The sequence below is a fragment of the Notamacropus eugenii genome, chromosome 4 (assembly GCF_028372415.1).
Source record: "Notamacropus eugenii isolate mMacEug1 chromosome 4, mMacEug1.pri_v2, whole genome shotgun sequence".
NCBI lineage: Eukaryota > Metazoa > Chordata > Mammalia > Diprotodontia > Macropodidae > Notamacropus > Notamacropus eugenii.
This window is the reverse complement of record NC_092875.1, coordinates 253,779,281-253,793,527: the sequence shown is the minus strand read 5'-3', so window position 1 is coordinate 253,793,527 and position 14,247 is coordinate 253,779,281. Positions and strand designations below refer to the sequence as shown.

At 37.7% G+C, this 14,247-nt stretch overlaps 2 pseudogenes; one reads left to right on the top strand and one right to left on the bottom strand.

The window, feature by feature from the left end:
• Positions 1 to 4,339: 4,339 nt before the first annotated feature.
• On the bottom strand, positions 4,340 to 4,902 carry LOC140498389 (dynactin subunit 5-like; annotated as a pseudogene).
• A 6,998-nt stretch (positions 4,903 to 11,900) lies between these two features.
• Positions 11,901 to 12,972, top strand: LOC140498388 (glutaredoxin-3 pseudogene; annotated as a pseudogene).
• Positions 12,973 to 14,247: the final 1,275 nt, after the last annotated feature.

Sequence of the window (14,247 nt, the reverse complement as noted above, 5' to 3'; positions counted from 1 at the left end):
AAGATTTCATGTTGCAGTCAAGCTGGTGATGGCCCTACTTAGTTGAATTGCAATAGCCCATATGCTTTAAAGCTTCTCTGACCCCCTTGAGCTTACCCATCATTTAATATGTAATCTATATTCTGAGTCACAAAGAAACATTTTTTTCTATAAACATGAGGTTAATCTCACTGCTCTGTGCAGATGTATTCTAACTGGCAGCATGAATTATATATTTAATCCTGTGACCCAGTAGTATTAATTAGCATTACATTTTAATTCACACATCAAAAAATACCTGTTCTGTGAAAAGCTCTTTTGCCTGGGGTACAAAAAAAAAGTCTCTCCTTTGGAAGCAAAAATGAAAGCTAGCAGAAAACCATAAGATTTTTTAGTCATGATGATAGGAATTTATAACATTGTCTATGCTATAGTACCAGAGTACTTCCCTTTAAAATACTATATGTTCAGGGATTTTAAGTCTCTAGATTACCAAATATTTATTAAATACTTACTATGTACATGGTGCATTGATAGTCTGACCATCAGAAGATTTGAATTCTAAAGTCTCAGCTGCACTACTAAAATCAGTTACTTTCTCCATAATATCTTTTTCTTCCTTGTATTTTAATATTTTTCCCAATTACATGCCCAGGCAATTTTTAGCATTCATTTTTACAAGATTATGAGTTTCAAATTTTTTTCCTTCCCTCTCTCCCTTCCCTTCTTCCTAAACTGGTAGGCAGTTTGATATGTTATACATGTGCTATCATGTAAAACATATTTCCATACTAATCACAGTTGTGAAAGAAGAAACAGAACAAAAACAAAAAAATATATAAAAAAGAATAAATTAGTGAAAAATATGTACTTCATTTGATCTGTATTCATAGTCCATCACTTCTTTACCGGGATATGGATAACGCTTTCCTTCATCAGTCCTTTGTACTTGCCTTAGATCATTGTGTTTCTGAGAAGAGCAGTCATTCATATCTGATCATCACACAATGTTACTAATGCTATGTACAGTTTTTTCTTGGTTCTGTCCATTTGCATCAGTTTGTACAAGTCTTTTCAGATTTTTCTGAAATCTGTCTGTTCATCATTTCTTTTTACACAATTGCATTCCATTGCATTCATATACCACCACTTATTCAGCCATTCCCCAATTTATGGGCATCCCCTCAGTTTCCAATACTTTGCACATGTTACATATGTAGATCTTTCTCCTTTTTTATGATATTTTTGGACTATAGACCTAGTAATGGTACTGCTAGATTAAAGAGTGTGCACAGTTTGGTTGCTCTTTGGACATAGTTCCAAATTGCGCTCCAGAACAGTTGGATCAGTTCACAACTCTACTAGCAATGCATTAGTATTTCAATTTTCCCACATCCTCTCCAAAATTTATCATTTTCTTTTTTTTGTCACATTAGCCAATCTGACAGGTATGAGGAGGTACCTCAGAGTTGTTTTAATTTGTTTTTCTCTAACCAAAAGTCATTGAGAGCACTTCTCCATATGCCTATGGATAGCTTTGATTTCTGTATCTGAAAACTGCCTGTTCAAACCCTTTGACCATTTATCAATTTGAAAATGGCTTATATTCTTATAAATTTAACACATTTATCTATATATTTGAGAAATGTGGCCTTTATCGGAGATTGTAAAGATAATGCTGTAAAGATCATTTCCAGCTTTCATCTTTCATTCTAATCTTGGTTGCATTGGCATTGTTTGTGCAAAAGTTTTTAATTTAATATAATGCCTTTTGTAATGTTCTCTCTTATTTGATCATGAATCTGTAACTCATTTAATTTCTCATTTAAGAATTTGGATACTGTACCGCTTGGTGCATATATGTTTAGTTTTGATATTACTTCATTGTCTGGTACCTTTTAGCAAGATGTGGTTTCCTTCCTTATCTCTTTTAGTTAGGTCTATTTTTGCTTTCACTTTCTCTGAGATCAGGATTGCTACACCTGCCTTTTTTTACTTCAGCTGAAACATAATAGATTCTTCTCCAGCCCCTTGGAAGGAGGTTCATCCTTCATTGCCGCAGAAGACCATGCCATCAGAGAAATGATAACATGACTTGCACTTGATTTTGTTTTGAGTGAGGGAGGGCTGTGCAGGTCACCAGCCTCACTTCTCCTCCAGAGCCATCTGGATCCAGTGACCAGATATTCATCAGGATGACTGGAGATGACCCAGGATGAGGAAGTTGGGGTTAAGTGACTTGCCCAAGGTCACACAGCTAGTGACTGTCAAGTGTTTGAGGTGAGATTTGAACTCAGGTCCTCCTGACTCCTGCACTGGTGTTCTTTCCATGGTACCACCTAGCTGCCCTTACTTTTACTCTGTGTGTGTGTCTCTCTACTTCAAGTGTATTTCTTACAAACATGTTGTAGGATACTGGCTTTTGATCCACTCTGCTATCTATTTATATTTTATTAGAGAGTTCATCCCATTCACATTCACAGTTATGATTACTAACTGCATATTTCCCTTCAACCTATTTTCCTTCCGGTTTGTCTTCTCTCTCTTTCACCCTTTCCCTTTTAACCAGTGTTTTGCTTCTCTCTACTGCCTCTCCTGATCTGCCTTCCCTTTTGTCAGTCCCCATGCCTTTTACTTAATCTACTTCCCTCCTACTTTCCTGTCAAGTAAAATAAATTTCTACATTCAACTGATTGTGTATATTATTCCCTCTGTGAGACAATACTGAAGAGAGTAAGGTTTAAATGATGCCCATTGCCCACCCTCCCAACATTCCCTCCACTATAATATGCTTTTCTTGACTCTTCATGTGAAATAATTTGCCACATTCTATTTCTCCTTTCCTTCTGCAGCCACTGTATTCCTTTCTCTTTCTTTAATTTTTTGTCTTTCATTCACTTTGTACCCATACTCTCTATCTATCTATCTACCTATCTATCTGTCTATCTATCTATCTATCTATCTATCTATCTATCTATCTATCTATCTATCTACATATATATATATGTATTCCTTGTAGTTATAATACTAGTGGTACAATTTTTTTTTAATTAAAATATCATCTTCCCATGTGACTATGTAAACAGTTCAGCTCCATTGAATCCCTTATGTTTTCTTGTTTTTTTTTATTTTTATATTTTTAGGCTTCTCTTGCATCTTGATGTTGGAGATCAAATTTCTTGTTCAATTCTGGTTTTCTCCTGATGAAATCTTGAATTTTTTTCTTTTTCATTGTATGACTATTTTTTCCCTTGAAGTATTATGATTAATTTCACTGCATAGGTGATTGTTGGTTGTAGTCCTAGTTCCTTTGCCTTCCAAAATATCATAGTCCATCACCTCCAGTTCTTTTATATTGCAGTGGCTAAGTGCTGTGTAATCCTCATTTTGGCTCCCCAATATTTGAATTGCTTCTTTCTGGCCACTTGCAATATTTTTTCCTTGACCTGATAATTCTGAAATTTGACTATAATGTTCCTTGGGGTATTTATTTGGGAATCTCTTTCTTGAGAGGATCAGCAGATTCTTTTGATACCTATTTTACCCTCTTGTTCCAGAATATTAAGGCAGTTTTCCTCAATAATTTCTTACAGGATGCTGTCTAGGTCCTCCTTTGGATTGTGGCTCTCAGGTTGTCCAATGATTTTGACATTGTCTCTCTTCGATCTATTTCCAGATCAGTTGTTTTTCCCATGCAGTATTTTACATTTTCTTCTATTTTTTTCATTCTTTTGAATTTTTTGATTTGTTCTCAATGTCTCATAGAGTCATTAACTTCCACTTGTCCAATTCTAAATTTTACTGAGTTGTTTTCCTCAGTTAGCTTTTATACTTATTTTTACATTTGGCCAATTCTGTTTTTTAAGCAGTTTTCTTTTTCAAGCTGTTAACTCTTTTTTTTTTATAATTCTCTTGCAACACTATAATTTCTTTTCCCAATTTTTCTTCTACCTCCCTTGTATGATTTTTGTTCCTTTTTTAGCTCTTCCATGAGCTCTTTCTAGGCTTGAGACCACTTCTTCCTTTTTTTGTTTTTAAAATAGAGAGATGATTTATTATTTTCAAAGTGGAAAGACCAACATAATAACATTTTCCCCCACTACCGTTTCCCCAAGGACCTAATCAGCCATGGCTTTAGGGATTAAGGTCTGTGAAGCCTAATATCCCTGAGGCAGCAGAAACCAGACAAAATGCCTCCACTGTCCCCCTTATTCCTTATTCTCTCAACCTGGGCAATTGATGAGAACTGTGAAGTCAGAAACCTTTAAGAGAACCAAGTAGGCTGATACTTGGAGGTTAGAATGGCTAATTTAAAGAGTTTTAAGTAGGATATTTTTATGTCTTCACTGGTAATTTATTTTTATACCCTGTCTTGGGCCACCTGTGTCAGTGGCAAGAACCTCTGGTAATACCTCTTGGTGACATTGATCATCAGCTCCTCAGTGCACTCTGAGAGCTCCCCAGAGAAGAGTCCTAGATGGTCTGAGAAGATGGTGAATGGTGGTACTACAGTTTCAGGATATAATACCATATTGTCTAGAATTTTGTAACAGTCTTTCAATACACAGCTTCAGCCAATTACACAGTTCTTGCCTATGTGGACATAGGAAACAATTTGGGCTGCACTGACCACACAATCCTCTTCAGTAAAGACATGGCCACCAATGTGTATAGGAAAGAATGCAACTTCATTGATAAATTTCTTAAATGATGGTCTTATGATACTACAGCTTTTCACAACACAGTGACACCCAGTCCTTACATTTGCCATGTCCCCTTGAATAACACAGTCATTCATTGTGATTGCCTTTCCATTTAGGGCAATATTTTGGCTTCCTCAAGAATCGACTGGTGATTGACTTTGTTTCCAGATGCTGACTCAATGTACTCAGACTTATTGTAGACTAGGTCACTCAATTCCATCTCTGCAACCTCTGTATCCTAAGCTTGTCTCCCTTCCTCCTGTTTTCACCCTTCACATTTCCCGCTTTTCTTTGGGGGGTTGCCCGTAGGTGCTATCCTCTTCTAAATTTGTTCCTTGATCTTTCCTGTATCCACAATAACTTTCTATAGTAAGATTTGGTTTTTTTTTTTATTGTATGTTTGTTCGTCTTTTTTTAACCTTTTTCCTTTCTTTTAAATTTGAGCTGTGCTTCTGTGGTGAAAGGGACACTATCTCAGGTTTGTTGTGCCAGGATTTATAGTCCCTGGCTGCTTACACAGTGCTGCATTGAGGTTGCCCTGAGGTACATGGGGGAATCCTTGCATCTGGTGCTGAGCTGAGGGTTTGGGGAGAGCTGTGGCTGGTGCTGATGGAGGCCACAGGGATCTGGAAGCTTACCTTGTGCTGAGCCAGAATCCTAGTGCTAGCATCTGGCATGCCCTGAGGTCAGTGAGATGCTTCTTCATTTCCCAGGTCTTTGCTGAAGCATGTAGTGGTCTGGCTGCTTGAGGTTGCCTGTTTTTCCAGGGCTATGCTGTAACACTAGCTATTTGTTACAGGTTCTTGGAACTGGAGTCTGCCCCTTCCCCTGGTTATGCTGAGGCATGCGGGGGGCCTGGATGTTAGCATTTGCCTGCTCCACCAGACTAGGGCTCAAGATTTCTTGCTTTTTTGCTGGAATGCTTTCTGTCCTGGATTGTGCTCCCCTTCTACCATTGTGAGACAGACCTTTCTTGCCAATCTTCCAAATTTCTTGGGCTAAAAGATTGTTTAACCCCATTTTTGCTGATTCTGTTTTTCCAAGATTTGTTTTGGAGTGCTATTTTATGGTTGTTTGGAGGTGAATATAGGATGGTTATACTGATTCATTGCTGACTCCACCATCTTGGCTCCCAGAAGTCCCCATTTCTTCATTTTAAAACAAAAATACTTGATGTCTTTTCTCCTTTTCTCTTCTTCCTTTGCTCTCCTTCCTTCTTGTCCACATCTCTCCTTCTGACATAAGTTTCTCTGTCTATGTATCTCTATCTCTTTGTCCCTATCAATCTGTGTCTGTGTCTCTGTGCATCTATATCTGTCTGTCTCTGTCTCCATATCTGTGTATATCTCTGTGTGTTTCTCTGTCTCTCTCTCTCTTTCTGTCTCCATCTCTGGTTGTCTCTGACTCTCTGTGTGTCTGTCTCTCTGTCTCTGTCTTTCTCCCTGTCTCTCTGTCTCTGTTTCTGATTCTCTCTCTCTCTCTTTCTGTCTCTGTCTCTCTCTTTCTCTCATCAAGGAAATGGTTTCTGCTATGGACTAGAAATAACCATATAAAACTGACTAGGAGAGGAGAGGAGAGGATAGTGCAGGATAAAATAAGAGAGCACCTCACTACCTTTGCTTGATTCAAAATACCAGGGCCAGAAGATTTACACCCCCATCTAGTGAAGAATTGGCAAATATGACTGCTGAGACTGTTGGTGAACTCCAAAAGATTAGAAAGTGGAAAAGATAATGCAGGATTGCAGAAAAGCAAATATTTCTCCCTATTTAAAAATAAGGAGAGAATGGAATATGAAAACTGTGGACTGGAGAAGCTACCTTAAATTCCTTGAAAAATTCTAGAAGTTATCATTAATAGGATAATAAATGTCCTCAAAAGTAACTAATACCATATTCATTTCATTTCTTTTTTAAATAGAGTTACTAGACTGGTAATCTGAGGAATCTTATGGATATAGATTAGTTATATTTAAACAATGTATTTGACAAAGTGGCTCTGGAGGGGTGGAGCCAAGATGGCAAAGCAAAAACAAGGACTTGTTTGATCTCTTCCCCCAAACCTCTCAAAATACCTGTAAAAATGACTCTAAATAAATTCTAGAGCTACAGAAGTCACAAAATGACAGAGTGAAACAAATCTCCAGCCCAGGACAACCTAGAACATTGATAGGAAGGATATATTGCACCAGGTTGGGAGTGGAGTACAGTCCATCACAGTCTGTGCCAGCACAACCAGTACCAGAGCAGGCCCCAGGGGACTGAATCACTGGCAGCTGTAGCAGTTTTCAGACTTCTCAACCCCCAAATGCCAAAGACAACATACAATGTCAATAGGAAAGCTTTTCAAGACTTGGATGAAGAGGAGCAAGGTCTGGTTCAGGTCAGGCCCCAGCATGAGGGCAGTTTTCAGACTCATGCTGGTGGCAGCAGCAGCAGCAGCAGCAGTGGCTGCTTCTGAAGCTCTGGGCCCACAGATAGTGGGGAATTGAGCAGCTAATGCAAAACCTCTGAAACCTAGAACAGTACACCCCCTCCCATCCCCACTGGAAGCAGAGTCCTACCTTGACAAAGAGTTAGAAAGCCAAGTATTTGACTGGAAAAATGAGCAAACAGCTTTTTAAAAAACTCATACCAAATAATCTTTCTCTGGTGACAAAGAAGAACAAAACAAAGAACCAGAAGAAGACAACAAAGTCAAAGCTCCTACATCAAAAGCCTCCAAGAAAACTATGAATTTGTCACAAGCCATAAAAGAGCTCAAAAAGAATTTTGAAAATCAAGTAAGAGTAGAGGAAAAAGTGGGAAGAGAAATTAGAGTGATGCAAGGAAACTGTGAAAAACAAGTCAACAGTTTGTTAAAGGAGACCCAAAAAATACTGCAGAAAATAGCATCTTAAAAATAGACTAACCCTACATGATCTAGGTATAAAGGCTGATACTATAAACAAATTAGGGAAGCAAGAAATAGTTTATTTCTCAGATGTGTGGAGAATGGAGAAATTTATGGCCAAACAAGAGATAAAGAACATTATGAAATGCAAAATTCATCATTTTGATTACATTAAATTGAAAAGCTTGTGCATAAACAAAGCTAATGCAACCAAGATTAGGAGGGAAGCAAAAAACTGGGAAAGAAGTTTTATAACTAGTGTGTAATAAAGGCCTCATTTCTAAAATAGATAGCAAACTGGATCAAATTTACAAGAATATAAGCCAATCCCCAACTGATGAATGATCAAAGGATATGAACAGGTAGTTTTCAGAGGAAGAAATTAAAGCTATCTATAGTCATATGTAAAAATGCTCTAAATCTCTATTGATTAGAGAGACACAAATCAAAACAATTCTAAGGTATCACATTATATCTATCAGACTGGCTAACATGACAAAACAAGAGAAGGATAAATGTTGGAGAAGATGTGGTAGAGTTGGAACACTTATTTATTGTTGGTGGGGCTGTGACCTGATCCAACCATTCTGGAGAGCAATTTGGAACTATGCAGAGGGCTATAAAAATGTGGACACCTTTTGACCCAGCAATATCACTTCTAGAGCTGTATTCCAAAGAAATCATAAAAATGAGGAAGGCCCCATGCATACAAAAATAGTTATAGTAACTCTTTTTGTGGTGACCAAGAACTGGAAATTGAGGGAATGTCCATCAATTGGGGAATGACTGAACAAGTTGTGGTATATGAATGTAACGGGATATAAGAAATATGAACAGGTAAATTGCAGAAAAAAAAACTGGAAAGACTTATATGAACTGATGATGAGTGAAATGAGCAGAACCAGGAGAGCATTATACACAGTAAGAGACACAGTATGTGAGAACTATTTCTGATAGACTAAGAACTTCACTGCAATGTAGGACCTAAAACATTTCCAAAGGACTTGATGCAGAATGCCATCTATATGCAAAAAAGGATTATGGAATCAGAGCGCAGAAGGAAGTAGACTATTTTCCCTTGTGTTATGTTTTTTTTTGTTTTGATTCTTCTCTTGGTTTCTCCCATTTAATTTTCCTATTCAACATAACTAATGTGAAAATGTGTTTAGTAAGAATGTATGTGTAGAGCCTACATATGATTGCATGCCATCTTGGGGAAGGAGGGAAGAATGGGGGTAGGAGTGAGGGGGAGAAAATTTAAAGCATCTGGAGGTGATCGTTGAAAATTGGAAACAAATAAATTAATTAAAAAATCTGAGAAAAACAGACTAACCAAAATGGCACAGGAGATCCAAAAAAACCAATGAGAATAAGAATGCCTTAAAAAGCAGAATTGGCCAAATGGAAAAGGAGATCCAAAAGTTCACTGAAGAAAATTATACCTTCAAAATTAGAATGGAGAAAATGGAAGCTAATGACTTTTATGAGAAATCAAGAAATTATAAAATGAACAAAAGAATGAAAAAAAATAGAAGACAATGTGAAACATCTCATTGGAAATACCATTGATCTAGAAAACAGATTGAAGAGACATAACTTAAAAATTATTGGACTACTTGAAAGCCATGATCAAAACAAAGAGCCTAGACAAAGTGACTTTTGTGATTTTCACTGAGGAGACAGGAAGATCAGGGATATACTATAACATATTTAGGTAGACTGTTGAACTGGTTAAATGGTATGACTCAAATAGTAGTCACTGATGAGTGGATGTCAGCTTGGAAAAAGGTCTCTTGTCTACTTCCAAAGGAATCTATGCTTGTCTCTTTAACATTCTTAACAATAGCTTATATGAAATTGGGTACCTCAGTGAGAAAATCATGAAGCGAAAAAAGACAGAGACTTTGTGTTCAGTAGTTCATATTGGAATGATACACTGAACACCAGAGGTTCAGAAGCAAAGGTTTGTTGCTCATAGTTTAGGAGGGTAGAATGCATGTGAGCCCCTGGGGTCCAAACTTAAACACACTAGGGAAGAATTTTTATATGTAGTGTCCAGCAAAACAATGAACTTTACTTCCACTAAAAGCTGAATTAAATCCTATGTCTGTAAACAGCCTCTCATCTGTATCAGCCCCAAAAAGAATTCGGGAAATATAAATAAGTGAATTGGAATTTATCACAATAATCTAAGATATAGTACCTGCCAGAGGGAAATCAAGACAGGATAGACCTCCCTCCTCTTCTGCAGAGGTGACAGACCTCCGAACTGAAAGCATGAGGGAGTCAGAGAAGAGAGGTTTCTGTCAGTGCTAGGCTAAATGATATTACCCTAGCTGAAAAAGCACAGCAATGATCACAGTGTATGAGAGTTGTTTGTTTTTTGGTTTTTGGTTTTTGGTTTTTTTCTGGTAGAACTTCTTAGAACTTCACTGCAATGCAAGGACTTAGAAAAATTCCTATTGGTCTTTTAAGGAAAAATACCTTTCACATCCAGAGAAAGAACTATGCAATTCAATTGCAGAACGTAGCAGATCATTTTTTTTTTTTGGTGTGCATTACATTTTGGTTTGTTTTATGATTTCTCCCATTCATTTTAACTCTTCTACATAGCATGACTACAGTGAAAATGTATTTAGGAATGTATGTGTAGAGCCTATATAAAATTGTATATCACCTGTGGGAGGGTGAGGGAATGGGGGGGGGAGGGAGGGGGGAAATCTAAGTTATATGGTAGTGATCACTGAATACTGAAAATTAATAAAATTAATTTTAAAAAATTTTAAAAAGAATGGCTTAGTATCCAGAACCATGGTGGTGATATTCTCACTGTCCTCTGCTCTGATCAGATCATATCTGAATTTTTGATCAATTATAGATTCCACATTTTTAGAAAAACATTAAATATGTGGATTGGATATAGAAAAAGGCAACCAAGATCGTGAAAGGGCATGAGATCACACGAAACGAATAAATTGGTGAAACAAGGGAACTTTAACCTTAAGATTAGAAGGCTTAGAGGGATATGATATTTATCTTCAAGTATTTAAAGAGCTATAGAAAAGATTAAACTTGTCTGCTAGACCAAAGAGAACAGAAATAGGAAGAGTGAGTGAAGTGACAATAGGAAATTTAGAGTTCGATATAAAGAAAATGTTCTTAATTGAAGTTAACCAAACGTGGAAAGAGATGTCTTGAGTAATGGGTCCCTCTTTACTATAGAGAGTGAGAATGCAACTATTGCTTATATAATTTGACTGGTATAGGAGGACAAAATTGGATTACACCACGAGGTAAATTGGATACTCTCTGTATGTTTCCTTTAGCAGAAGATGATGATTCTTTCCTTATTTTGAAAACAAGTTGGAAATCCATTCCCATTGGAATTCACCTCATTCTTTAAATCCTTATCAACAAATATTTACCCATTACTTTCTATGTGCAAAGCACTGTGCTAGGCAAAGGAGATAAGAGAAAAAAATCAAAACATCTCTTCCCTCAAAGATCTTACATCCTATGGGAGTGGGGTAGTGATACAACCTATATATCTGCCTACTGATAATAGTTCATTCCTGGAAAAGGAGGGACTCTTCACAATAAAAATTTTAGAGAGATGGATAAACCAAAAGAAGTAGCATGTTCTTTTGGTTGGAGAAAACTAGAAAGTAAGGAAGTATTGTCTTTGTACCATCCCTCTCTTTTCTATGGGGACTGTGACCCCAACCACATATTGACGTTTCCTTCTTGTTATATATTCAAATATTAAATGGATCCACGATCTCATTGACTTGGAAGTTCCCTTCCACTATGGAGTTCACCACTCATCCAATATTGCCCATCTTGTGTGACTGGCAGTTATGTCCTAAGAGGTTCACCCAGTGTGCTAAATTCCTTTCTTCTCATATTGAAGGGTACCATTGGAACACTGGAGCTGTCTACCCATTGTCTCTCATGCATATCATGTGACTAGCCCATATTTTCTTCCTATCATGCAATTTCTTGATCTCATCTTCTTTTCTACAATCCTTCTAATGTCCTCATTGCCTTACTGATTATGTGTTTCTCGCACTCATCATGTGCAAGCCCATTGCCTTCTTTGGCCATCATTTTTTTAATTCTTCAGATATTGATATACCCCTGTCTCCCTAAAGTAAAATATCACTAGTATAATAATGCTGTTAAAAAGATGGACCTTTTACTTCTGACGACGGCAGCGGGGCACGCGGGAGGTGGGCAGCATGGTGTTGGAGGTGGCGGAGACAGCCCAGGGCTCTACTGGAGGTCGCTTGCCGCCCCCAATTCAAAGAGCTGCTGAGCCTCCGGGCCAGGACCCTCATTGTCATCCATTTCTGGGCACCGTGGGCTCCCCAATGCACACAGATGAATGACGTCATGGAGGAATTAGCCAAGGAACATCCCCAGGTGGCGTTTGTGAAGTTGGAAGTGAAAGCAGTTCCTGAAGTGTCTGAGAAATACGAAATTAGTTCTGTCCCAGCCTTTCTGTTCTTTAAGAACTTGCAAAAAGTAGATCGGTTAGATGGTGCCTATGCTCCTGAGCTGACCAGGAAAGTGGAGTCCCATGTCTCCAGCCATGTTCGACCTGAACCTTTGGCTGAAGAAGCTGGCAAATGCTGCTCCCTGCATGCTCTTCATGAAAGGGTCTCCACAAGCACCCCGCTGTGGCTTCAGCAAGCAGATGGTGGAAATTCTTAACAAGCATAATATTCAATTTAGCAGTTCTGATATCTTTTCGGATGAAGATGTGCGCCAAGGACTCAAAATGTACTCCAATTGGCCCACTTATCCTCGGTTATATGTGTCTGGAGAGCTGATTGGAGGTCTTGATATTGTGAAGGAACTGGAAGCATCTAATGAGCTTGATACAATTTGCCCCAAAGCCCCCAAACTAGAAGAAAGGCTCAAAGTACTGACAAATAAAGCTTCTGTCATGCTCTTCATGAAAGGAAACAAACAGATGGCAAAATGTGGATTCAGCAAACAAATTCTAGAAATTCTTAAAGACACAGGTATTGATTTTGAGACACTTGATATCTTGGAGGATGAGGGACTAAAAGCTTACTCCAACTGGCCAACATACCCCCAGTTGTACGTGAAAGGTGAGCTTGTTGGAGGATTGGATATAGTTAAGGAACTGAAGGAAAATGGGGAATTGTTGCCTATCGTGAGAGGAGAAACTTAAGGAACCACAAGGCTGCGAAGTACTGCCCAACACATTTCCTGAGCTTGGAACAATTCATGAGTTAGTCTTGGGAAGTAGGAGGGAGCCCAGGGCTTCTTCACCTGCTCATCACCTGCATCTGGCCTTCCTGCCTAAGGTTATGCTCTCTATATATGGTCACGTTCTCCCCCTCCCTCCCCTTCCACCACAGTGGGATACTCTCAACATCTCAAAATTCTATTAAAAAAGAATGCATTAAAAAAAAAAAAAGATGGACTTTTGCTTTCATGGAAAAGTAGGACAACTGATAAAAGAATAAAGGTGCTAGATGGCAATGACTTAGCATCAACTCTCCCAAGAGTATTTGCATTTTAAGAGTATTCTTGGAAGCTCAAAAAAAAGGAAGCATTAATAGAGGAATTAAGCACAATAGGCTAGATGAAAAATGCTATTTGAAAGAATATTCTCTGGAGATTCTATAATATATATTGTTGTTCCGGACCTTCTCTTTTTGTTGCATCAGTAAAAACTAAAAGGAGGAAGTTCAGTTCACATCCTCCAGTGATTCTGAGTCTCTTGTCACTAGTTGGCCTTGTTTTCTATCCATCAATACGTCCAGCATTAGGACAGCTGGAACATTATAACAAGCAATTAAAACCATCACTGATTGTCCTAATATTGATGGACAACTAACTTTGGTTTAGACAATGAGTTGCCTTAACACTTTACATGGTATTATTTGTGCCATAATTATTTATAGGACTCACTAGTACAAAATTAACTGGGGACAAGGGACCATTTACCTGCATACCCTCAGATTTTTCCATATAAATGACTACTTATTTTGCTTATTCATGGAACTAATACTATTGAAAGAACTTCCTGCATTAATTTCAAGAGACTACCACCATGGCAACTGTCTAAGACAAGGATAAATGGGCACACTGTGGCATTTAACATCCTAATACTGTGCTGAATCACCTTGGTGCCTTCTACAGAGTCTACAATTAGCCTTGGAAATCCAAAATGAAATGATAAATTTTATCCAAGCAATAAATTTCCTTGATTTTATTATTTTCTGTCATCCACTGTAACATTCTGCGATGTAATCTCATAGTGAGATATTATACAGATAAATCACATAATGGGTAATTAATAACTCCACAGACATCTCATATTATGATCATTTGCAGTGCAGGTATGCAGAACAATTTTAATTAGTAGGGATGAGTTCTAACCTGCTTGGTTTTTATAAGACATGTTTAAAGATAAAATTGATATGTTGAGAGTCACTGTTTTTGATCATGTGCTATAACCCTTGTTTGCATAATAAAAGAGGCTTATCACATAAGTTTAATAGCAATCATAAATCTGTATTAATGAAGACATTCATAAATCCTTGAAAATGTATATCAAGGGGAAGAAAATCTCTGGTTTACAATGTTGAGTGATTCAATGTGGATGATGCTAGGTATGTTAATATCATTATGAACT